The sequence below is a fragment of the Geotrypetes seraphini genome, chromosome 11 (assembly GCF_902459505.1).
Source record: "Geotrypetes seraphini chromosome 11, aGeoSer1.1, whole genome shotgun sequence".
NCBI lineage: Eukaryota > Metazoa > Chordata > Amphibia > Gymnophiona > Dermophiidae > Geotrypetes > Geotrypetes seraphini.
The window spans coordinates 60,637,346-60,664,722 of NC_047094.1; the positions used below are offsets into that span (position 1 = coordinate 60,637,346).

The following is a 27,377-nucleotide window of genomic DNA, read 5'->3' on the forward strand; positions in this document are numbered from 1 at the left end:
GATGTTCTGGGCCAGCCAGGCAGCGATTGGCTGGCCCAGAACGTCCTCTCCGACGTCAGAATTGATGCGGGTGGCGAGAGTTGGTCGGCCCCACAGGGAAAAGCAGGGAGAACTCGGCGCCGGCCTTTTCCCGATGGCGGCGGTGGCACTCAAGTGGCTAAAGAGACGCAGTTTGCCGGCCTAGGGAGAACACTTGAGGGTGGCCAGCTGTGCACCCCCTTGGGGTGTAAACCCTGGGAGGACTGCCCCCACCCCACCCCATCCCACTCCCACCTTGGTATGCCACTGTCTGTACCTCACTCCCTCCCTATGACCAAAAATTCTCCTTTCTTCTATTCCCCGTGTACACAACCATCTCTTTCCCTCCCTTCCTCTCTCCCAAGTCCATGCTTCTGTGTCCAAAAACGCATTCCCTCCTCCACCTCAGCATCTCTTTCACTCCCTTCCTCTCTCCCAAGTCCATGCCTTCTGTGTCCAAAAACACATTCCCTCCCCCACCTCAGCATCTCTTTCCCTCCCTTCCTCTCTCCCAAGTCAATGCCTTCTGTGTCCAAAAACACATTCCCTCCCCCACCTCAGCATCTCTTTCCCTCCCTTCTTCTCTCCCAAGTCCATGCCTTCTGTGTCCAAAAACGCATTCCCTCCCCCACCTCAGCATCTCTTTCCTTCCCTTCCTCTCTCCCAAGTTCATGCCTTCTGTGTCCCAAAACCCATTCCATCCCCCACCTCAGCATCCTTTCCCTCCCTTCCTCTCTCCCAAGCCTTATGTCCAAAATGCACTCCCTCCCCCCTTTTGTGTTCCGCGTTTGCCTCTCAGCCCATCTTAGCAACTTTCTCAGCAAAATGTAGCTCGAGCCGCTGAGGCTTGTCTTCTATTCCTGCCTGTCCTGCCGCGCATACATAGCCGACCGGAAGTCTTCCCCAACATCAGCGCTGATGTCAGAGGGCAGGATTTGCTTAAGCCCTCCCTCCGACGTCAGCGCTGACATCGGGGAAGACTTTCAATCGGCTATATGTGAGCGGCAGGGCAGGTAGGAGCAGAAGACGAGCCTCGCAGCTCGAGTTATATTTAACCCCGCGGGTCCCCCGTTGTCCCCGTTCAGATTTCTCTCCTGTGCACCCTCTTGGGGCGTGCACCTGGGGCGGACCACCCCCTCCCTGCCCCCCCCTAGGTACGCTACTGTGCTCAATTAAATTAGGCGCTTATATTGGCACCTAACTTTAGGGGGATTTTATAGAATCAGGGCAACAGTGCTTACCACAGCTTATTAAAAGAGCCCCTAAATAAAGAAAAAAGTAAACAAGCAAATAAAAATATACATTAAAGAAAGGTTTATTTTAAGCTAATAAATCCACCCAGTTTTATTGCACTAACAGTATATACTAAAGATAGTGAGCCATTGTGAATCATTGATCTTGCCTTCCTAAAAAAGGTTTGTGAAGATGCACTGGCAAGCAGTCAGTGGTGTTTGGATTTTTTGCTTTCGGAATATAGTATCTAGCCAGCAATCTTTAGGTGTAAATAATACAATAACTTTCCATTCCAAAAGTTATTTTCTCTGGCCTCATGAGATAAATCTTTGTGCGCCTGAGATCAGCTGAACTGATTTATCTTTTTTCTGCAGCATGAGAGAAAACATTATAGTCAAAATATTTAAAGGTATTCAGTTATTTTTATATGTCTCAGAAGTTTTGCAGAACTAAGGCCTCTGTGAGCTGAGGTTTGGTACATTTTTTTGAGAAACCTTATTTGCTTCCCAAGGACAATCGAGGTCCCAGCTGTCAGTGAGATTCAATTGGAAACCTTTCCATTTATTATTACAAACTAATAAATGCTGTTCACGAGGAAGTCCATAGATTATAAGGCAGGGTTTATAGTCACAGTTCTGAACTGCCAAACCTTTGCCCATCTCTAAGTTATGAGGCAATGGGTCATGATCATTAGACAAAGATTGTCCTATTGTTCAATGACATCAGAACATTCCATCCTTCAGATTCTATTTTTGTTGTGCAATAACCAAATGTGCCATTAGGGGCTCATTTTCAAAAAAGAAAGATGTCCAAAACGTGGCATAAAGGGGCAGATAGACATTTTTCTTGCCAAATCCTTCCGATTCGCTCTTTTTGACACCTGTTTTCTAGACGGATATCTATGCTGTTAGTCTGCAGTTTGTCTAAATCTCAAGGGGGGGGGGGCGTGTTGAGGTGTAGTGTGGCAGGACTAGGGCGGGCCGATGACTTGGACATTTTTCTGCCATAATTGAACATTTAAGAAATACATCCAGGGCACAGTTTGGATGTCTGGGGCTAGATCTGCTTTAATAACAATAAATATCAAAAAGGTGCTCAAACTGACCAGATGACTACTGGAGGGATGTAGGCATGGCCCTGCACATTTCTCCAGTGCTCACTGACCTCCTCCCACTCCCAAAGATGTAAATTAAACAATACATACCTGCCTATATGCCAACTGCAAATGTTATACCCACTCATAATGGAGCAGCAATCAGGTGTCTGGGGTAGCCTGATAGTCAGTGCAGTAATTGCAGAGAAGGGGATCCAGGCCCATATCCCACTCTAACTACTACACTTGTGATGGAAGGTGTGAGTCCACCAAAACCCTACTGGACCATCATACAGGTGACACCTACAGGCATAAGGGCTATTTGTGTGGTGTATAGTTGAGTACATTTGGTGAATTTTGGAGGATTCACTGTACACTACAAGGAGGTTAGGGTCAGATGTTTACCCAGGCCTTTTTATGTGAGGTTCACTGCAGTTCCCCCTATGGTGTCCCACTGCTCTGCTGGGATGTCTGTGTTATCAGTCTACTACAAATGCTGGCCCCTCCTACATCCCAATGGCCTGTTTTGTGCATTTTTCTTTTATGGTTCAAAAAGATAAAAGCAAATCTGAAAAATGGCCAGTAAAAAAAAAAAGCCCAAGAGAAAGATTTTGCTTTTGAAAATATGCATGTTTGATACTGGGATTTTGAGCGTATTCAAAAATGGCTCTCCACATCAGTAAAATGAGCAAACTTTACACTGCAGAGCAGTCATAGAGGTAGGGGTTGTCACCTTTTTCCCCATAGATCATAAGTGAACATTTTCCCCTTGCACATCCTTTGGTCCTGTATTCTTAAGGTTCTTCCCCCAATAAGAACCTCCCTTAGTTGATCTTATCCTTACAAGACACTCTCTCCCCAGCTGATTTCCATGCTCCCTGCCACCACTGCCAGTTTCTGGTCTCTGTTGTTTCCTCTCCCACTGAGTTGGTGGGAGGAGAGTATAGCATCATACTTGTGTCCAGTCTCCTCTGTCACCCAGCTACAGTTTCTGAACTAGCCAATCGATCTACAGGGCACTGTGCAGTTCAAACTGCAGCCACTACTATAACTAGTAACATTTTTATAGTGCTACCAGATGTATACAGCACTGTACACATTATGTGCAGGTACTTTCTGTCCCTAGTGGTCTCACAATGTTTTGTACCTGGGATAATGGAGCGTTAAGTGATTTGCACAGGGTCACAGGATGCTGCAGGGAGAAGGGAGCAAGATTTAGCAGGAGAGAGTTGAGAGAATCAAGGATCAGTAGTGACTAGAACAGAGGTGGGCAACTCTGGTCCTCGAGGTCCAGAATCCAGTCGGGTTTTCAGGATTTCCCCAATGAATATGCGTGAGATCTATGTGCATGCACTGCTTTCAATGCATATTCATTGGGAAAATCCGACTGGATTCCGGCCCTCAAGGACCGGAGTTGCCCACCCCTGGACTAGAACTAGCATTCAAAGACTGGAAGGGGCCTCAGCCCTATATGGAAGTCTTTTAACATGGTGGGGTAACTCTATATAGGTCAACTAAAGTTAGGTGTCTGGATGCTATGTGCTAAATGCAAATTCTATATTGGCAATATGTGCGAAATTGCTTATATAGATTGTTATCATAAATTGGTATTTATGTGCCAACAAATAGGGATAGCTACTTACACCATGTCAATGGCTGGTATAAATGTCCATGACTAAATGCTGCAGCTATACACTTTAACTTATGCTCAGCCCTTTATTCTATATATGGTGCTTTGAGTTGTGTATACAAATTTAGGTACACATTCAATTTGCATGCACAACTTAATTGATTGATAAGCCATTCAGCACCTATTAGCCACTAACAAGCAATTATCAGCTAATTGGCACTACCTAGAATTTACCCTTGCATCTTTTAAGATGTATTCTATAAAGAGGTGTTCTTAAATTCTAGTGTGTGGAACTAAAAAAGGGGTGTGGCCACAGGAGAGGCACGGGCAGGTATGCACACTATTATAGAATCTGCCCGATTATGACGGGGTTTATGTCCCATCACCAGAGACTAGGAACTTAAAGAGGAACACCTTATTGAGAGAGCACTACCATAAGATGGCATGGGTCTAAGAAAGAAGGAAACAGCCCTTAAAAAAACTGATGCCAACTCATCTGCATACTGGAGAATTGCCTGCTGGAAAAGACCTATAGTTTCACCTTTTCTAATGACCTCTAGACTATAAGAACCCAGGCAGGAGTTCTTGGCAACAAGAACTCTCTAGGCCTAACCTACCTTGTATAGCCAGAGAGTGGCCAAGGGCCTAACCTACCTTATGTGGCCAGAGCATTGCCAAAGACCTAACGTACCGGTAGAGGCAAGTGACTGGAAGTAACTGGAGGAGCAAAGTGACCAGAAGTAACTGGAGGAGCCGAGTGACTAGAAGTGACTGGAGGAGCCGAGTAATTAGAAAAGAACCCAAAGACCAGAAGTAAGTAGAAGAAACGACAGACTTGAAGGGCTCAAGTGACTGGTAGCAGTTGTGAAGATCCAGAAGAATATAATAAAGTTCTGAGATTCCGCTGAGCGGGAAAATAATGACAATTGGTGTCAGACGTAGGATTTACAAAACCACCTAGCATCATGCAAAGTAGTATCCACATTAGGTCCTAACCTCACAGTATGGCATCTGAAGCCGGTCTAAAATGGTTAGCAGACCAAATGCAGAACCAACAAGAAACCCTGGAGCAGCACTTCATGCCTACCTTAGAACAGCAATCTCAAAGACAACTACCCATGTTCCAATTGGTGGAAGTGTAAGTACGGGAGCTGTACTGCTTTGCAAATGGGATTCAGCAAACAGTAACCTAGAAAACCACCAAACTAGGATGAGGAGCGGAGTCTCCTACCCACACCCATGAGACTAATCATAATAAAGCTGGGTCCAGAAGATGATCTTCGAGACCTATCTACATATGTTTGAATGGATAGTTAGATTGTGAATCCGTTTGGGACAGTGAGGGAAGTTAATGTGCCTAATGTTCTAGTTTTTGTAAACTGCTGAATACTTATGTACAAATGGTATATCAAATACAATAAAAAAATAGTGGCAGTTGCTCGCTGGCCATTTGACCAGTAGGCTATTCAACTGGCCCCCCTTCTTGACCAGTGAGGCCCAGGCCACCTACAGAGCTTTGGATATTTTATTTATCTATTTTTAGTGTTTATATACCACTTAAAGCCTAAGTGATCTACATTCAGGTACTGAAGTATTTTTTCCCTATTTGTCCTGGTGGGCTCACACTCTTATCTAATGTACCTGGGGCAATGAGGGATTAAGTGTCACAAGGAGCAGCATGGGATTTCAACCCACAACCTCAGGGTGCTCAAGCTGTAGTTCTAACCACTGCGCCACACACTCCCATGAAAGCCTTAAACTTTAAAGAAGTCAAAGCTGCTATCCAGGACTGATTAGGCTTGTTGCCAGAATCTTACCAGAAGAAGTTCAGGAGCCAGAAATTCCAAAAAGGAGAACCACCTAGGGCAGTCGCTCAGACTTTGTTGGACAGTGCCATCCACTGGCTAGAGCCAGAAAAGAGAACTGCCTTAGAGGTGGTGAATCAAGTTGTACTAAAGCAATTTCTAAATATTCTACTAACCCCGATATAAATGTGGATGGCCCGACATGCCCCTGTTTCTCTTACAGAAGCCACACAGCTTGCTGAGCACTACTTAGAAGTAGAAAGGGGAGGGGAATTAGGGCCCTAGGAATCCTTCAGGAAGAGGGCTCCTAACATCCAGTTATCTTTCTGGAGGGAGAGTTCCAAAGAAGGAGACAAAAATGTTCCTCAAAACTCTGAGACATACCCTTCCTTGGGAGGTTAGGCAAAGCAGTAAAGAGGCTCTAAGAATAGATCCTCCTTCCTCCCTAGAATCCTGCTAAGATGTTATATATGTGGTGAAAGAGGACATTTTAAAAAGGAGTGCCCGTTAATGGAATTCTCCTTTGTGGGAGGAAACAGCAACTCAGGCACTCTAAAAGAAAGGGGCTCAACTGCTCTAAAAAGAAGGATCCAGTTGGCAGGAAGGGATGTAATTGCATTACTCAACACCAAGAGCAATCAGTCTCCGATATCAGGCCCACTAGCTAGGGATTAAGAATCGGGAAGACGTTGATGGAGATGTGAAGCCCGATGTTACGGATGAAGTACCAATCACTGACAAGGGGAAGACCAGGCCTCTAACGATTGCAGTAGTAGAGAAACTCCCCTTCCTTTTAATTTTAGATAGGGACTAGGAGGATATGTAGGACATTCTGACTTCCAAAGTGGTCCAGGGTGAAAGTGGTCCAGGGTGAAAGTGGTCCAGGGTGAAAGACTACTCGACTGAGAATCCAGAAGCCCTTCAGCTGAGAGATATTTTTCCCTTTTCCCATCCCAAAGTGATAGATGAACCCGGGAAAGACAGGAAGTCTAAAACCCACCGAAAGGAGGAAAAGTGGAAGGGGTTGATTCCCAAAGAAAGGGCAGAACCCCTATAAGAGAAAACCCTTAGAAAATATAACAAATTTCCCCAGTAACAAAGAAAGGACCCTTCCTTGCAGAAATACTGGGAAAAAGCCAATAGACTTTGGGAAGGTGGATGGATGAACTACCCTTTCTTTTTAGTTAAGCATAAACTGCTGTATAGAGGGCAACAAGGGGTGGACCAACAAAAAATACATCAGTTAATGGTCGCTAGCCTCTTGAGGCAACCCCTGTTAATGCTAGCCCATGCCCATGCCTTGGCTGGAAACTTGGTGGAAACTGCAGCATTCAATTGGCTAGCTCCCTGCTTCTTCTGGCCATGGGTCCATCAAGATGTAAAATATTTCTGTCAATCCTGCCCTGCCTGCCAAAAAGTACCGGAACAACTCCCCAAAAAGTCCTGTTAATTTCTCTTCCAAATATGAGCCAACTACTTGACAGAATAGCGATAGATATCATTAGGTCTCTAGAGCCAACTGCTAGTGGATATCACTGTCTCCTGGTAGTTGTGGACTATGGTACCAAATACTCCTGGGCTATACCTATGAAGAAAACATCTGTCCCAAACATAATCCAGGAGCTGCTGAATATATTTTGTCAAGTTGGATTTCCACAAAAAATACTGATTGATAGAGGAATGAATTTCATGTCTGGGACATTGAATCACACCTGGAAAACCTTTGGAATTAAGCACATCTGAACGGCAGCTTGCCATTCTCAGACCAATGGTCTTGTAAAGAGGTTCAACCAGACAATTATATGGATGATAAAAAAAATGACTTGATGAGATTATGGACTGGGACAAGGCTGCACTTTATCTTCTCTTTGCCTAAAGAAAGGTCCCTCAGACATCATTGGGGTTCTCACCTTTCAAATGAATATTTGGGAGGCATCCAAGAAACATGTTGGAGGTTGTGAGAGAGACCTGAGCAGGATCCAAAGAGAAATGGATTGCCGTACCAACATATCCAACAGTTGGAGAATAGACTAGGAAATGGCAAAAAATTAATCTTGAAATGTCCCAAGACAGAAAATTTACTATAATAGGAAGTCCTGAGAATGAGGATTCCACCCTCATGACCAAATTTTGATAATGATGCTGACCTCAACCAACAAGTTAAGGGCCCAATGGAAAAGCCCTTTTGAAATAACCAGACATGACCCCAGTAACCTATGAGGTTAGAATAGAGAGGAATAAAGTTGAAGTCGATGATGTGAATTTGTTAAGGCTTGGGTGGAGCAAGAAGGTCTAATTAGAGAAGTAACTGAGGAAGAAGATGTGAACTTGGGACCCTGGAGAAACGCCCATCAACCTTGGAGAAACCTTAACACAACAACAACAAAATAAATGATGACGGATACTGATGCAATTTAAGGATGTTTTTCCCCCTCTCTCTGGACACTCCAAAATTAGATTCCATCATATTGAGACTCTGATGGGACGGGTCATCCAACAGAAAGCCTATTGGTTACCAGAAAGAAAAAACAAAAAGGAAGTGGAAAAAGAAGTAGCGGAAGTGCTATGCCTAGGAGTTATCGAGGAGTCGAACAGCAGATGGGCCTGTCCAATAGTCCTTGTGCCAAAACCTGATGGCTCCACGCAATTCTGTGTGGACTTCTGGACGGTCAACAGCATCTCCCAATTCAATGTGTTTCTAATGTCCAGAGTGAGCGAGCTGGTGGAGGAACTAGGAGAGGCTCAATTCATGTCCACTCTCTACTTAACTAAAGGATACTGGCAAGTTTCGTTAGACGAACAATCCTAGAAGAAAACAGCCTTCATAAAACACCAGGGCTTTTATCAATTTACCTTATTCCTGTTTGGACTACATGGGGCCCCAGCAACATTCCAGTGCATAATGAACCAGGTACTCTTCCCATACCAGGAGTACACAAAAGCCTATCTGGATGATATGGTAATCTCAAAGACATGGACTTAAATTTTGTGAGGGATATTTCATGTCACAGGTAGGACAGTAGAACATTCCAGAGTGTTGGCGCTGTTATAGAGAAACTGGTCTTACGTGTAGTATCATAAATTATTTGTTTTGGAGAGGGAAAAATTAAGAAGTTCACTAGAATGTAAAGATCTGGTAGGAATGTGAGGAATAAGTAAATGATCTATATAGCTCAGAGAGTTGTTTTGTTTAACTTTAAAGGTAAGGAGCAGGACTTTGAAGATTATTCTGTGTTTAATAGGAGTGGCTGTTATAGTGGAAAGCACTTTTCAGGGATTCAAGAAAAGGTTAAATAAGTTCCTGCTGGACCAGAACATACGCAGGTAAGGCTAGACTGATAGGGCACTGGTCTTTGACCTAAGGGCCGCTGTGTGAGCAGACTGCTGGGCACGATGGACCACTGGTCTGACCCAGCAGTGGCAAATCTTATGTTATATGGAGAGAGAGGATTCTCCCCCTGAAGAAAAGCTGGTGCTTGCTTATGTACTCTCGCAATGACCAATATTACATCACTCCAATCTACCAATGGTCAGCTAACACATCACGGAAGAAGGCTGAGCTTATTTAAATAATAGAATTCCTTTTAGCTCTTATTGATACCAGGCTTAAAGAAAAGTTTTACAAATTATATATTTGTTTATAGCAATTTCTGAATATGCATAAAACATTATAATATACCCAAAGAAAACTCCCCTTCTCCAGTATCTTTAAGAATTTGAATCAAAACAGTTCTCTGTGTCTTTAGGAACTCATGCTCTGAAGAAGCTGACAGTTTCAAGTTACAGAAGCAGCCCATATGACCCCCTTTAATGAGAATTCCTATACTGGACTTAAGAAGCCCCCTTTACAATACAGAGATGTGTTTAGAAGTAAACCAAAACAATTAAAGAGACTTCTTGCATTCCTACTTTGTTTCACTTGCTTAATTATTATGAAGAAGAAAAACCAAAGATTATTCTTCCCAAGACCTAATACAGTATTATAAATTTAAGGAATGTTACAATATTCAGAATAAGACATCCAATTCTCTACCATATTCCTAAACCAAAGGTCAAACTAGCTGACCTTTCTAAATCCTGGGCCTCTCAAAGATTGACATTTCCATGTTAACAGTGTCTCTGGCTTTAACTTAACCATTTCTATATGTTGCTTCTGGAATTTTCAAAACCTAAAATTTTATAGTATTAGTCTTATAAACCATTTCATATTTAAATACACACACAATTCACATCCATCCAATCACACTCTGGTATCCCACATTCATACACAAGCAACAAGTCATATCTTATCTCATATATGATAATTATTATCAACGTACATTTAAGAGATACAAGCTCCCTTTCTCTACCAAATAATGGGATGCAAGATCAAATATCTTCCAAGCCAGTCAATTCAGGAACCTCATTTATCAATTAAACCACGAAGCTGCAGGCGGGAAACTTGGACAAAGAGAGAAGGAAACATGAACATTTATAATTTAAATATCTCTACAAATATTTTCTGTATATACCCAATTTCCATTATGATCTTGCTTCACCCAGCAATTCACATAAATACTGAATATTATTATGACCATTCTTACTATTAATTCCTAGTGTTTTTCTGGCCTTGGCTGCAATCCATTTTCACATTTTTATATCTTTGCACCTAACTTTTCATAGGCTCTTAATTGGGCAATGGCCCTGTCTACCACAAGTGCATTACTAACTAGATTTACCCAGAGTCATATGAAAAGTAGGTGTCTTCATGTAGAAAAATCTACTACGCACTCAACAAAAATATTTTGCACACTATCCATTCCAGTACGGCATGCCACACCCTAGCACCCCCCCTGTCCGATAACGCCACTCCTCAACATCTGGAAACCCTACATGCCCCTGACCCACCCAGTTACTCACTATGGAGTACAGAAGTAGTCTAATTATTAGTGCAATAGCCTGAGAACCAGGGGAGCTGGGCTCAATTCCCAATGTAGCTCCTTATGAATTAGGGCAAGTCACTTAACTGTCCTTTGCCTCAGGTACAAAATACGTACCTGTACATAATATGTAAACCTCTTGATTGTAACCATAGAAAGACAGTATATAAAATCCCATCCCTTTTATAGATTTTGAGTGCTAAGTTTATAGAATAACAACCATTCGGCTTATGCTCCAAACCAATTGTGCAACTGAAAATACCTTGGGAATAGGGCAGAAAAACTTCCCAATTCTCAAAACTAATAGCATGCAAATTATATGCACACTGTAAACAAGGCTTGTGCAGTTGAGGACAGAGCTTGCGGGAATGGAGCAGGAACAGGAAAAGAACTTGACGGGATGGGATGGAAAATTGATATAGAATTTAGGAGCTCAGTTTTTTATTTTTATTTTTTTAATATCATATCAGCCTCTAAATACCTATACTGGATCTGTCATTTTATGTTTAGAACTGCACAGAAAATTCTTTTTAAGTGTACCCCAGTTCTGTGTCACCAGTTTAATTATCTTAGGTTATTTGACTCATGTAATATAGTTTGTTTATTGATAAACTGCCACTCTGGACCTAATCCTCAATGGGCTAAGAGGACCTGCAAAGGAAGTGGAAGTAGTGGGGCCGTTAGGAAACAGTGATTACAATATGATCCAGTTCAAAGTCGAAGTAGGAATATCGAAGGGGAAGAGAACCACAGCGACAGCTTTTAACTTCAAGAAGAGAAACTACGAAGCGATGAGAGTAATGGTAAGAAAGAAACTAAGGAACAACTCAAAGAAATCACAGACTGTGGAGCAAGCCTGGTCTTTATTTAAGGACACGGTGAGCGCAGTGCAAAATCTGTATATCCCCAGATTTAGAAAAGGATGCAAAAAGGACCGAACAAAAGACCCGGCATGGATAACTAAAGAAGTGAAGAAAGCGATAGGAGATAAGAAAAAATCATTCCGGATGTGGAAAAAGGACAAAACCGGGGAAAACTGGAAAGAGTACAGGAAATATCAAAAAGAATGTCACTGTGTGGTTAGAAGAGCAAAAAAGAGAATATGAAGAGAGGCCAGCCAGGGAAGTGCGAAATTTCAAACCGTTTTTCAGATATGTTAAAGGGAAGCAGCCGGCAAGGGAGGAGGTGGGACTGCTGGATGAAGGAGATAGGAAGGGAGTGGTGAAGGAGGAAAAGGAAGTGGCGGATAGACTAAACATGTTCTTTTCATCAGTATTTACAAGAGAGGACATATTCAACGTGCCGGAACCTGAAAAAATCTTTAAAGGAGATCAAGCAGAAATATTAACATCCATGGAGGTGAGCCTTGAAGACGTGCTTAAGCAGATAGATAGATTAAATATGGACAAATCTCCGGGACCGGACAGAATCCACCCTAGGGTATTGAAAGTTCCAGGGAAGATGGCGGATTGGGCACCGGCACTAGCACCAACGCAGAGAACATGTCGGTGCTGTTGCCAGAAGATCCTCCCTCTTCTGGGCTGGGCTGGGCGGGGCATCGGAGATCCTCCCTCTTGCCTGTGCTGGGCTAGACTGGGCTTTGAGCATTTGTGCATGCTCAAAGCCTTCTGGTCTCGCTCTCTCCGAGATTCTCAGATTCAGAATCTTGGAGAGACCGAGACCAGAAGGCCTTGAGCATGCGCAAATGCTCAAGGCCCAGTCCAGCCCAGCACAGGCAAGAGGGAGGATCTCCGATGCACCGCCCAGCCCATTCCAGAAGAGGGAGGATCTTCAGGCACCAGCACCAGCATGTCCTGTGTGTTGGTGCTGGTGCCAGTGCCCAATCAGGGTAAGGGATGTCGTTTTGGTGCTCTGGGGGGGATGTAGGATCGTGGGGGCGACGCGAGCGGTGGGGAGGATGCCGGTTCGCAGGGGGGGATGCCGGATCATGGAGGGGTATGGAGCAGTGTCGGTGGCCTCAAGGGGCAGAGAATGGAGCAGCGCCGGTAGCCTCAAGGGGCAGAGAATGGAGCAGCGCCGGTAGCCTCGGGGGAGGGAGGGGAGGAGGAGGTGGAAACTCGCTTTGATAGACAAGCAATTTGGTTTACGAGCATTCTTCTGGAATGAAATATGCTCGTAAACCAAGGTTCCACTGTACTTGGATTTTCAAAAAGCCTTCGACAAGGTACCCCATGAACGCCTACTTAGGAAACTAAAGAACCATGGGGTGGAAGGGGATGTACATAGATGGATCAAAAATTGATTGGCGGGTAGGAAGCAAAGGGTAGGAGTGAAGGGCCACTACTCGGACTGGAGAAGAGTCACGAGTGGTGTTCCGCAGGGGTCGGTACTCAGACCGCTGTTGTTCAATGTATTCATAAATGACATAGAAACAGGGCTGAAGTGCAAAGTTATAAAATTCGCTGATGACACAAAACTTTTTAGTGGGGTTAGGAATAAAGAGGACTGTGATGATCTGCAAAGGGACCTGAACAACCTAGGAGAGTGGGCAAATAAATGGCAGATGAGTTTTAATGTAGAGAAATGTAAAGTCTTGCATGTAGGAAACAGAAACCCGATGTATAGCTATACGATGGGAGGGCTGGTAATGGGTGAAAGTAGCCTAGAGAAGGACAGGGATACTGGTGGACAAAACAATGAAGCTGTCGGCACAGTGCGCAGTGGCCTCTAAGAAGGCAAACAGAATGCTAGGTATTATCAAGAAAGGTGTCACAACCAGAACGAAGGACGTTATCCTGCTGTTGTATCGGGTGATGGTACACCCGCATCTGGAGTACTGCATCCAATATTGGTCGCCGTACCTTAAGAAGGATATGGCGATACTTGAGAGGGTTCAAAGGAGAGTGACGCGACTGATAAAGGGTATGGAAAACCTTTCATATGCTGAAAGATTGGAGAAACTGGGCCTCTTTTCCCTGGAGAAGCGAAGGCTTAGAGGGGATATGATAGAGACTTATAAGATCATGAAGGGCATGGAGAAGGTAGAGAGGGACTGATTTTTCAAACTTTCAAAAACTACAAGAACGAGAGGTCATTCAGAAAAATTAAGAGGGGACAGATTCAGAACCAATGCTAGGAAGTTCTTCTTCACTCAAAGGGTGGTGGACATCTGGAATGCGCTTCCAGAGGGCGTGATACGACAAAGTACGCTACTGGGTTTCAAAAAGGGATTGGATGATTTCCTGAAGGAAAAGGGGATTGAAGGGTACAGATAAAGGATTACTATACAGGTTCTGGACCTGATGGGCCCCCACGTAGGCAGACTGCTGGGTGTGATTGACCTCTAGTCTGACCCAGCAGAGGCACTGCTTATGTTCTTATGTTCTTAATTATCTGTAGTCACGAAAGTGAACATAAGTATAAAACATATCATCACATAGCATAAAAACAGTATCTTTGATTTTTGTGTTCTTTGTCTTCAGACAGATTCCTAGTGAAAATGATGATACATAAAAGCAGATGAAGACGGTCTGGAAATTAATATGTACAGATCAATTAATTGAAAGCCATCATGTTTTCCATGTTCATACCAGATGAAACTTTTTACTAAGGGTCTATCATCTGTTAACAATAAAAAAATAATTCAATACATCTAGACTAGTGTGGTCAGATCTCTGATATAAAGCATTTGACAGAGTACATTGATTATTTATCTTTGCTATTCTGCTAGTTTTTCTTCTCTGATGGCTTAATTGAGCTCAGATCCTAGTTAATGGACATTTGTCTTTCAGATGTTCAGTGCAACTTGCCAAGGTTACCCACTGATCTCTTGGAGCAGTTAAGACCATAATAATAGCCTTACTGGGTCAGACCAATGGTCCATCAAGCCCAGTAGCCCGTTCTCACAGTGGCTAATCCAGGTCACTAGTACCTGGCCAAAACCCAAAGAGTAGCAACATTCCATGCTACCAATCCAGGGCAAGCAGTGGCTTTCCCCATGTCATTTTCAATAACAGAGTATGGACTTTTCTTCCAGGAAATTGTCCAAATCTTTCTTAAAACCAGCAACGATATCTGCTCTTACCACAACCTGTGGCAATGCATTCCAGAGCTTAACTATTCTCTGAGTGAAAAAATATTTCCTCCTATTGGTTTTAAAAATAATTCCCTTGTAACTTCATCAAGTGTCCTCCAGTCTTTGTAATTTTTGACCGAGTGAAAAATCGATCCATTTGTACCCGTTCTACTCCACTCAGGATTTTGTAGACTTCAATTATATCTCCCCTCAGCCATCTCTTTTCCAAGCTGAAGAGCCCTGACCTTTTTAGTTTTTCCTCATACGAGAGGGTTCCATCCCCTTTATTATCTTGGTCGCTCTTCTTTGAACATTTTCTAGTGCCGCTATATCTTTCTTGAGCTAAGGAGACCAGAATTGAACACAATACTCCAGGTGAGGTCGCACCTTAGAGCGATACAGAGGCATTATAACATTCTTAGTCTTTTAACCATCCCTTTTTAAATAATCCTAGCATTTTGTTTGCTTTTTTGGCCACCGCCGCACATTGGGCAGAAGGTTTCATCGAATTGTCTACAGTGACATCCGAATTCTTTTCTTGGGTGCTAACCCCCAAGGTGGACCCTAGCATCTGGCATGCTATTGCTAACTTTAATTTTCTTGGAATAACATACAAGATGAACTTTTATGCAGATGACTTGCTCCATTCTCAGACTAACCCAAGACTTGACTTCTCTGCATTTCTTAAAGCTCCATAAAATTAGAGAAGGCACTTTGACAACAAGGTGTTGAGAAGCCACTAAATGGGCTTTAAGGGAGAGATCATGTGATGTGTTGATTGTACAGATGGTCCCTACATACTGTCCATATTATCAAGCAGTGATAAAGAGTCAGGACTGATATTGTCATCTGAAAATTGAGAGACCTGTATGGGCAGACCTTTATGTTTCTCGAATTAGCATGATTAACCTTCTTAAAATGAACATTCTTCTTCAACTCCTGTACCAAATGTGTGATCAACACTGACCAGGAAAGAGACCTCAGGAGTTATAGTATTCAATGATCTCAAAGTAGCAAAAAGGTGTGATAAGGTAATGACCAAAGTTGGAAGGATTCTAGGTGCTTATGAAAACAGAAGAGAATGATCAAATCTCTATTTAGGTTGATGATAAGACCTCACCAGTTTCATTCCAGAAGTCCATCTTTGAAATTGTATAGGTAGCCTATAGGTAGTCCAGAAAACAATTGAAAGGATGAAGGGTCTGCACTGAGATTTAAGGACCTAAGTATATCTACTCTACAGAAGAAAAGACACGGGGTATAATGGATACTTTAAAATTCTGAAAAGTTATTCTTAATATACAAGAGGTAAACTTTTTTAAGACTGTTGTATAACTAGGGGATCATGATATGAAGCCCTAGGAAAGAATCAGAAGAAACAGGAACTATTTTTTATGGCTAAAATGATGAATGTCAAATTCTATCCTCTGCACCCTCCCAAGAAATATATGAGTAGAAATAAAGTGATAATGGACTTTAAAAAATTATGGGATAAATATAGAGAATCTTTAGTTGTAAAAGGGATCATAGAAGCATGACCAAGTGATGCCAGAAGCCATGGTGATAGCCAAGAAGTAGCTTCACATACTGGTGGCTACCACCTTAACAGCACTGGTATGCTACATTAGGCTTCCTTGGCATGGTGGTGAAAAAAATCAAGTTAGAATGTTAAGAATTGTTTGAAAATGCTTGGAGAATAAAATGGAGAATAAATCTGTGCACAAGTCCATGGTGTGACCTCACCTTGAATTCTGTATTCCACTTAACACTAAACTGAGGCATGGAACTAGCAAAAGTACAGTGGCAACCAGAATGATAATGGAGATGAAACAACTCTTCTATGAGGAAAAGTTAAATATGAGGGTTCTTCAACCCAAAACATTATTTTTTGATGGTATTGAGAAGTTAGTAGGGAAAAATTATCGCAAACAGGGTGATTATGTGGAAAAGTGATGTAATTTGCTTTTGAGATATTTACTAAATAGTGTTTAACAAAAAACTAAAAGTGCAGAAACTTTTTGAAGCTCTTTCGTATATTAGGTTTGTTCAGCTTGGAGAAGAAATGACTGAAGAAAAATAACCAACAAAATAACTTTGGCAAATGAGTTCTTCTGAAGGTGATTTAATATTATTAACTTTCACCAACAGAATACCTCAAATAAAAAACTTTTTAAAAAAAGTCTTCCAAACGTCAGCCACACCACTCAAGGCCCAAACACTTCATTGCCTTGAGATTCATGTGTCAGTTTGTCATAGATTCAATGCCCCCTACCTCACTTATTTGTAATTTTTAATTATGAATTATTTCAAATAATTTTAGTTTCAAAACTTTATACCATAATTTAATTTCATAAATACATTTATCGTAGTGGTTTCTTATCAGGGAGTCATGGTCGACTTGTTTCGTTGTTGCTTTCTCAAGACCATTTCCCTAATAAACACAAAAGCTAAATTAATATCCTACTCTAGCCACACAAGCCTACAAAAAGAATAAATAAGCTCTTACCTATAAGGTCACCACCATCCCGTTCTACCACTTAATCAAATCAAGATGGTGGCGGCATTCTAAAAGCAGTTTAAATACCTTACACTTGCTCCCAGCTGACTGCCATGTCATCAGTTCTTCAGGCTAAGCCGAAAAGACGTGTCAGGATTCCCTTTTTAAGCAACTTTATTTACAAACCCCTAAATAAGTGACTGCCAGTCTATTTCTTCATTTAAAGCATCTGGATTTATCATATATAGATAATATATCCATCTTTGTTCTTTATAATTCAATGATTTTTTCTATGTTGCCACCCTCCCTCCCAGCTATCACACAGTCAATAACTCTTCACCTCAGTTGTTCAATTATATGCCCTTTTTCCAACCAGTGATAGACAATAGGGGCTTGTAGATTTTTAGTGTGTATCCTAGATTTTTGTTCATTCTGACATGAATCTGCTGCTTTGTCCTACCACATAAACTAAATTGTAGGGGCAGATTATAACATAAACCACCCCAGACGTTGTGCAATCTGTATCCTGCTTTGCCCGAGGTGAATTTGGAGATGAGATCTGGTTGATCCATGTCAGGATTTTGATGGATTGTGAAAGGGTGTTTTGCTTATGTGGTATTTGCATGTAGAAATAGCACTAAACAGCATTTTTAGAAAATACACATTTGCTCTTGTAGATTCACAGCATTTAGTTCAGAAAGAGATGTAGGCCCGGTATATACAGGCAGGATCAAAACATATGGTTCTATTTCTGGTTTTGCAGTGGCAGGACTCATATTCTTAATGAATTGTTTTGGAATTTACACATATATTGAGGCAAATGAAGGTGCCAGCTAACTGCTCATTTAGACCTGAAATTTGCACAAGTGATTGAGACACAGTTGTGCTTACCCTTCTGCTGTTTAGAACATCTAAAAAAATCAAAAAGTTAGAGGGTATCTTTTTAGCTTGGTTCCTTAATTAGTTCTTCTAGGTTGCCCAGTTTTGTGACATTCAGCAGCTTAGAGACTTATAGGATGCAAACTCAGCATTTACATATGCAAAGCTTCTTTTGAACATGTTCTTTTGTTAACTGTTTTTTTCCTGCGCTATGTCCTCGAAACATGTGCACTTCCTGCGTTCTTACATGTATCTTACATGTCCAGTGAGCCATCTTTAAAATTCATGTGAGACTGTGTATATCCAGACCTATGTGACCTTTGGAAAACTGGACTTTGTAGCGGTTTAGGCCCCTAGGAGTTTAGAAATATTGGGTCTAATAGCGGTGATCAGCATTTTACTGATCACTGCTGGCATCATGCCTAGAAATTCAATGTCAGGTCATATCTGGGCACCCACATTGAATTTTTGGTTTTCTGGAGCCTGTTAACACATAGCCAATTAAGTATGATCTTCAATACTTAACAGGGCTATGGGTTACTGCATAAACCCCCCCTTTTACAGAACTGCAAAAGTGTTTTTTTAGCACAAGCCAGCACGCTGAATGGTCTGTGCTACTCCCGACGCTCATAGAGTTCCTATGAGCGTTGGGAGCAGTGCAGAGCATTCAGCGTGCCAGCCTGCGCTAAAGACCACTTCCGTAGTTTTGTAAAAGGATGAGAAGATAGGACTGACTTTTATGCAGTCTTTTTTATGCAATTAATCTGGCCAGTTAAGTGCTGAATATCAGCAAGGGGGTGCTGAAAAGTTCTCAGCCCAACCAAGACGAGAATGATGTGGAGCCATGAAACTTACAAGTTATTCCACATATTCACTACTAAGTCCAACACAGAAATGCTCAGAGTGCCACACTGTCTTTCTTCATAGCCATCTGACTTTTCTCAATATGTGATGCCATAGTTTTTACCCTTGTATGCAGCCTGCACAACAACCGAAGGATTGTGAACTAAATGCCAACAGAACTCAAACTGCAAGGCAGGGACTGTGCTCAGCTGGCCCCACATAGTGATGCCAGTGATACATTGCATTTCTCACTGGAAGACCAAAGGGCATTCTAAGACTGGCCTCATTTCTGTAGCTCTCATGCTCAGTACTCTTTCTGAAGGGGATATACAAAATCAATATTCATTGAGTTTTACTCCGATTTTCCAAGAAATTAACATAGAAAGCTTATAAAGACAGGGCCTTATGATCACTCTCAGGATTATATAGGTCCTCCCTGTTAGCACGTGGGCCAAATTTGTTCTGCTGTCATGCAAGAGAAGGTCCCTGTACAAAAGAGCTTACAATCTAATTATGACAAAACTCACTGGACAAAAATGGTGAATATGCAGTTCATGTAGGGAAATGCAAAGGGATGAAGAGGTAGAGAAGGAAAGGAACTACAGAGGGAATGACAGACAAATATGGTGCTTTACAATTCAGTGGGGTTAGGACTTAAACACAGTTCAATCATAGCCAATACTCTAGGACAATCTAGTTTGTGGAAGCCAAATTTCCAATATTCCTACAAGGCTGAGATCCTGGGGAACTGAGTTTGAATCCCACCGCAGCTCCTTGTGATTCTGGGCAAGTCACTCCATTGCCCCAGGTACAAAAAGCACTTTAAATTGCCAGCCCACTAGGGACAGAAAAAGTGCCTGCATACAGGACTGATTTAGGAAACACTGCTTTTGGGTACAGTAGCTAGGGATATCAGTCCCAGTTTCCTTCCAAAAGGGGTCTCCTCCTACCATTACCTTAGTGGTCAGGAGAGCGTTTCCCTTGTTCTGGAAACTGGGCAGAGCATGGTCAGGCCATGGGCATGTCTCCCAGTTAAATAAGTAGTTTATGGAATTTTATAAATTATACACATCATATGGTATACTTAGGCATGCCAACTTACTCCTGCCAATTACATGGTGTAAAAGGGTGCCTCAATGCTAACATATGCTTGTATTCTATAAAATACTACAAAAAAAAATTATTTAGAACATAAGAACATAAGCATGGCCTCTGCCGAGTCAGACCATGGGTCCATCATGCCCAGCAGTCCGCTCCCGCAGCGACCCCCCCAGGTCCATGACCTGTAAGTGATCTTATACCTAAAACATTCTATTCCTTAATCCTTTAATATTCTGTATGGTAACCTTCTAACTATACTCTTTAATCCCCTTTTCCTTCAGGAAATCATCTAATCCCATTTTGAAACCTAAAATCGTACTCTGCCTTACCACCTCCTCTGGTAGCGCATTCCAGGTGTCCACCACCCTCTGAGTGAAGAAGAACTTCCTAGCATTTGTTTTGAATCTGTCTCCTTTCAATTTTTGCGAATGCCCTCTTGTTTTTGTTCAGTATCAGGGGTTCATCATCTCAGAATAAAATCCCCATTTTGGCAATGGCAGACCTAGATATGTGACACCCGAGACCGATCATTTTTTAACACACACTCCATATAAAAAAATATTTTTAGTAATTTTATTTATTTATTTATTTTTATATCCCATCCTCCCCAAAGAGCTCAGAATAGGTTACAGTTTAACATTCACAGTGTTACAATTTAACATTACATAGGGTAACAACATCTCTAACCCCACCCCGGCGCTGTGATGTAAACAAAATAAAAAAAGATTTTTCCTCTCTCTTTTAGGTGCTAGCTCACACTGGCTGTCTTAACACCAGCTCTGGCAGGATACACATTTCAAATCTGACATATTGTAATCACAAAATAGAAAATAAAAATTATTTTTTCTACCTTTTGTTGTCTGGTCATTTTATTATTCAAATCAGGTTGGTCCCAGGCTCTGGTTTCTGTTTGTCTTCTGTTAACTCACTTGCCAGTGTCTCCTGCCCATTTCTCCATGGTCACCATCATTTTCCATTTCTGTACCTTCCCTTCCGCTGCTATATCCAACATTTCTGGGTTTTTCCCGTCTACCATCTCTCTCTCTTTCTTTCTCTCTCCCTGCCTTGTGCCCTGGGTCAAAACTTTCTATTTTTCTCCATGCAGCATCTCTTCCATCCTCTCCTCCATTATTATGTACAACATTTCTTTCTCTCTCCCCATGCACCATCTCTCCTTGCCCTCCACCTTATGTCCAACATTTCTCCTTATCTCTTCTCAATGCATGTCTCATTTCCCTCTACCATATGCAGGATTTCTTCCTCTCACCCCATTCTACTTCTTTGTGGGATGTAATTATACCGGGCTATAATCTGTTCAGGAAAGACAGGGTAGGAAGAAAAGAAGGAGGAGTAGCGTTGTATATTAAAGATCATATTAAAGCCACACAATTGTAGGATCTGCAGGGCAAGGAAGTGGCACTGTGGATCAATTTAGAAAGAAGGAATGGCAGTGGCGTACCAAGAGGGGACGGGGGGGGGGGGGGGCGGTCCGCTCCGGGTGCAGCCTTAGGGAGAGGTGCACAGCTGGCCAGGTCCGGAAAATGGTCGATCGCCAAGGCAAAGTGAGTCGATCGCGGAGCCCAAAGCTCCCAAAGCCGCCCAAAGCTGCCCAAAGCTCCCCTGGTACCTTTTTTAGTGGCGATGGTCCGGCACAGTCTCCTGGATGGCTGCCTTTGTCTTAGAAGAGCAACGCACCAGCCAATCGTAGAGCGGCGCGACCAGGCAGGAAGCTCAAAGGTCAAACTTCTGCATTGTATGTCACTCTTCTAAGATAAAGGCAGCCGTCCAGAAGACCGCGCTGGACCACCACCACTAAAAAAGATACTAGGGGTGCGCGCAGTGTATTCGGTCCATGGGGGTGAAAAAAGTGCATCTTATGGTCCAAAAAATATAAATATGCATGAGTCGAGTCTCTTTCATTTGAAAGTAAACTCTGCAATGAGAGGGCGTAGGATGAAGTTAAGAGGTGATAGGCTCCAGTGTAGTGCTGCCTGAGTCAGGAAAAATATTTTGATTTGATTCAGCCTATTGAATCGATTTTTTGATTCCATTCGATTTTCCTGCCCAATTGGCGTTTTTAAAAATTTTTTAAACATCCTAGTGGGTTTATTTTATAGCCTCTTCACCCATTTTATAACCTCTTCACCCCTTTGCCCTCTCCTACCCACACTGGCGATATGGTGTGAACAAAAAATTATTTTCCTTTCTCTGTTAAATCCTAGCTCATGTTTGCGGTCTAACACCTGCTCTGGCAGGATACACATTTCAAATCTGACATACTGTAATCTCAAAACAGAAAGTAAAATTATTTTTTCTACCTTTTGTGGTCATTATTTAAATCAGGTTGGTCCCATGTTCTGGTTGTCTTCTGATAACGTGCTTGCCAGGGTCTCCTTCTTTTCCGTGCTAACCATCCATCTTCCATCTCTGTCCACCCCTTCCGTTTTCTTTCCTCCCCCAGAGGTTTGGCATCTTTTCTTTTTTGTCTCCATCCCTACAGCTGCAGCGATGGACCCCCACTATCCCCAGATACATCATCTCCTTTTCTTAACTACCCTTTCATCTTACATCTCTCTCTCCTTCCCCACCACCCCAGGGTTCACCATCTCTCCCATTCTCTTCCCAAATACCCTCCCATCCAGTATCTCTAACCCCTGTCTACTCCATCCCTTATTATCCAACATCTCTCCTTCTGTTCCTTCCCTCTCTAAATCCCATTGTCCACCATCTCTCTCCTTTTCCTGGTTTTAGATCCATTATTTCTTCCATCCCTTCCCCATCTCCCCTCTCCCTCCCCCATCTCTCCTCTCCATGATCTCCCCCAAGTTCATCTCTCCTTGAACTCCCCCAAGTCCATCCCCCCTCCACCTAGTTAAGAAATAGCATGAGACCTAACAAGTTATCCAGTTCCAGGGTGGATCCTTCAGACCAATCTGGGATTTCTGGCAGCCTCATGCAGTTTTGGTTTTTTACATTAATTATCAATATCGCGAAGGGTGGTGAGGATAGTAATAATATTTTTATTTTTATATACCGCCCAACCACATAATTCTAGCCGGTTCACATACAATACTAAAAATATGCAGTCAATGATTAAAAATACAATGTTCTAAAAAGTTAAACTAAAATAAATGAATAAAAAATTAAGTTAAAATTATACAATAAATGAGTAGATAATTGAATGCAATATGTTTTGATTCCATAAAATTCAGTCAAAAAGTGCTAGCTATATGATCAGTATATGATATTCTAAAAAGTTGGGCTTAGAATACATTATGCTATAAAACAATAAGATTCAGCTGGAATATACTAGCTGTGAGGTCAATATCTAATTTACAGTAAATAATCTGGGACATCAACTTACATATTTTTTGAATAAATCAGTTTTTAGTAATTTTCTGAAGGACATATAAGAGTGAGCTTGAGAAATAATGGTTCTTAGCCATTGATCCATTTTACTTGCCTGAAAGCTGAGCAGTTTATCTAAAAATCTCTTATATCGACAGGGCTTAATAGTTGGAAAAGTAAACAAACGTTGCTTTCGCATATTCCTATTGGGACTGTATCGCTCAAAGCATAAAGACAAGTAGTTAGGAGCCATACCAAAGAGTACTTTAAAACAGGTGCAACCAAACTTAAACAGCACTCTGGCTTCAAAAGACAACCAGTGTAAAATGGGGAAATATGGTCACATTTTTTCAATCTAAAGATTATTCGGATTGCTGTATTCTGTATAAGATTCAATCTCTTTTGGAGCTTTTTGTAAGATCCAAGGTATATTATATTACAATAATCCAATAAAGACAAAATGGATGATTGTACCAGTAGTCTGAATGATGCCCTATCAAAAAAATTTTTAATCGTCCAGAGTTTCCACAAAATTGTGTAACATTTTTTACTTGTAGATCCGTGTGATCCTCCAAAGTTAATTGGTGGTCCAGTATGACGCCCAGAATTTTGATAGAAGCAGAGATTGAATAAGTTTGGCCATTCAAATGTAAATCTTTTTCCTTTATGTTATCTGAGGGGCTAGCCAGAAAAAATTTTGATTTTTCCGTATTCAGTTTTAGTTTTGCCCTCTTTGTCCATTGCTCAATGTGAATTAGTAATTGAGAAATTTGGTTTAGTACCTCCCTATAAAGGCCATAAGTGGGATTGCTATGGTAATATCATCAGAATAGATGAAGAACTTAACCCCCAAACTATGCAGCAATCTACCTATTGGGGCTAAATAGATATTGAATAGAGTAGGTGATAGCGGAGAACCCTGGGGTACTCCACAAGAATTATTCCAAGTAAAAGAGTAACTTTCTTCACTGAACACTTGATAGCATCTTGTTTTCAAAAAGCATTCGAACCAATTCCAAACTTTTCCTGAGATACCTATTGAGTCCAAACTGTCCAGTAATATTTTGTAATCAACTAGATCAAAAGCGCTGCTTAGATCCAATTGGATAATCAGAGCACTTGAACCTTTGGTAAATAAACAGTGGAGATAATTTATCAAGGAAGCTAATACCGTCTCCATACTATGATTGGCAGTCATGAAGAATATCATATTTTTCTAAATGTTTCACCAAAACGGAGTTAACCGTTCCTTCCATAACTTTTGTGAATAGCGGAATACTGGCTACCGGCCAGTAATTGGAATTTAATGCAATAGATGGTTCAATTGAAGACTCCCAACCCCGAGGACCCCAAGTCGTTTGCTTAGGCCTGACTGGTGCTGGCGGGAGGAACAGCTCCTGCATGTTGTAGCCAACAGGAAGAGAGATGAGAGCGAAGCACACAGAAAAGCAGCATCGGCGAACCTAGATGGCCTCTGTTTTACTGGCACTGAATCAGCTCTGCGTCTGGTTGAAAAACTGTGCAGTCGGCCTGGGCTGCGAGAAACCTGGCGGATGCTGGTCAGAACCAGGGAGAGGGAGAGTCACGTTTGCTTTCTTCAGCTGGGATCGCGTGCACAGGGGGAACAGTCAGCGCTTTATCTCGCTAGTGTGCATTAAGGATGGGACCTTTATTACTATTTTTTAAACTTACTACTACTTTTTAGCGCTCCCTTTGCCGAAGTCCTTGCTTCTGATGTAACTTCCAGTTTTGCAAAACCGGAAGTTACATTAGATGGACGGACTCCGGCGGCAGAGGGAAAGCCCCTCTAGCAAGGGGGCCGACTTGAATCGGAGAGTTTGGTTTTTGTAAAAATGAATCAATTCGAATCGATTCGAATCGCAAATCGGGCAGCACCACTCCAGAGTAATCTAAGGAAATACTTTTTTACAGAAAAGGTGGTAGATGCATGGAACAGTCGTCCAGAAGAGGTAGTGCAGACTGAGACTGTGTCTGAATTCAAAAGGGCCTGGGATAAGCATTTGGGATCTCTTGGAGAGAGAAAGAGATAGTAGTTACTGCAGATGGGCAGACTAGATGGGCCATTTGGCCTTTATCTGCCATCTATATCCATTCATCTTCTCCAGCCCATGTCTAACAATTCTTCCTCTCTCCCCCCATGTGCAGCAGCTTTTCATCCCTCTCTCCTATCCCCATGTGTAACAATTTTCCATCCCTCCCTCCCATACCCCTGTGCAGCACCTCTTGACTCTACTGCCCCCATCCCACAGTGAGATTTTTTGTGGCCTGCTCCACCAGGGCTTCTCTCTGCCACATCATCAGTGGTGTCATCAGTGACTTTGCAAAGGAAAAGCCCTGGCAGGCCATGAGATGTCTGTTCAGAGCGTTCTCTCATTGTCAGCAGCCTTAACTCGCTGCTCTGTCTGTGTCGGGCCTTCCTTCTGCTTCTGTGAAGGAAGAACCCAGCAGAGAGGAAGGCCCAACACCGGCAGAACAGTAAAGTTCCTGCACCATGACGCCAACCCCGGGAGCACCCCCTTATGGTCTGTACCTGGGGAAAACTGCCCCTCCCCCCTTGGCACACCACTGCATTTCGGTTTCCAGAAATAAGGGGGAAGAAATATGCTAGGTTGTTTAAATCAACTTTTATTTAGCAAGCAGCAAAATTTTGGAAAGAAATACCAGTTCATATTACATCTTTGGTTAAGTATAAAAGTTTTAGAAGGGCATTGGAGACTTATCTTTTTAGTAAACATGTGTTAAAAAAACAAAAACTAAGGCCCAGATATTATAAATAGCACCGTCAGCAGCTGCCTTAAAAGTAGCTGCCAATGGTGTGTCAATCACATGACAGTGCTATTTATAGAATTGCGCCTTTGGGAAAGGTAGGTGCCGGAAATGTAGGCCAGGGTTTTCAAGGCCTACATTTCCGATCCTACCTTTGACGTGAATTGCACCTTCAGAGGTGCATTTTGGCATCTAACGCCACTTCTGGCATTAGCCTCGCCTACAGTGGTGTTAGATGCCATAAAGCACCTCCATGGACATTTTTTGAGGTGCTGGTAGGCGCCTTGAAATTTGTTTTAAAAGTTATTTTAAACAGCGTTTTGCACTTAATTTAGGCGCCTAAGTTAAGGTGCTGTTTATATGAGGGGGTGCTGAAAAGTTCTCAGCCCAACTTCCTAAATTCTGAGCATCATTTTGCCACTGTAGCAGAAAAGATTGTTATCTTATTTCATTAAGTGCCAATTTGCAGAAACAAAATTCTATGTTTCCACATTATTTCAGATCATTGAATGAAACATATCCATGTCATTCTCTTCTTGATTGGGCTGAGAACTTTTCAGCACCCCCTCATAGAATATGGGCCTGTTTTTAGAAAATTTAATGTTGATTTAATTTGTTATTCTGGATGATGTCTCCATTCTTAGCTGTAAACTGCAATGAACTTTGCAAAGGTATTTATGGTATAACAATGATTGTAACTGTAATAATGGACTTTTGGTACCAAGATACCATTATAGAATTAGTGCTAAGTGTATGGCATTGGGATGCCTAAACTGAAATGCTAACTTACAAAATTGTCTCAGATGTATTTTTGAGTCCCGCTCATACTGTTATTGAGCAATTTGGACTTGTTTGTCATACTTATGCAGATGACATCCAGTCGGTACTTTATGTTGAGGAAGTCTAAAAAAAGTCTTTACATCACCTTCAAACATGTCTGAGAACAGTTCCATGTTTCTTTTTTTTAATGAACTGAAATTAAACCCAGATAAATTAAAAAGTAGTTGTTTTATTCTTGGTTGAACAATGGGTGGATGTATGTGTGTTTTCTTGATTGACTGGTGGATCTTTTCTATTTTTAATGTGTTCTCATTTTAATAATATGTTGAATGTTTTTTTTTTTTTTTTAAATTTGACAATTGTTTGAAGGATGAGTTATCAAGTTTGTTAAACTATTAAACTATTAAT

The 27,377-nt window shown here is 41.9% G+C and overlaps 1 protein-coding gene across 4 annotated transcripts in view; it reads left to right on the top strand.

The window, feature by feature from the left end:
* Positions 1 to 27,377, top strand: part of C11H16orf96 (chromosome 11 C16orf96 homolog) — a 214,308-nt gene that overhangs the window by 25,569 nt on the left and 161,362 nt on the right. The gene's annotated exons all lie outside the window — the stretch shown is intronic.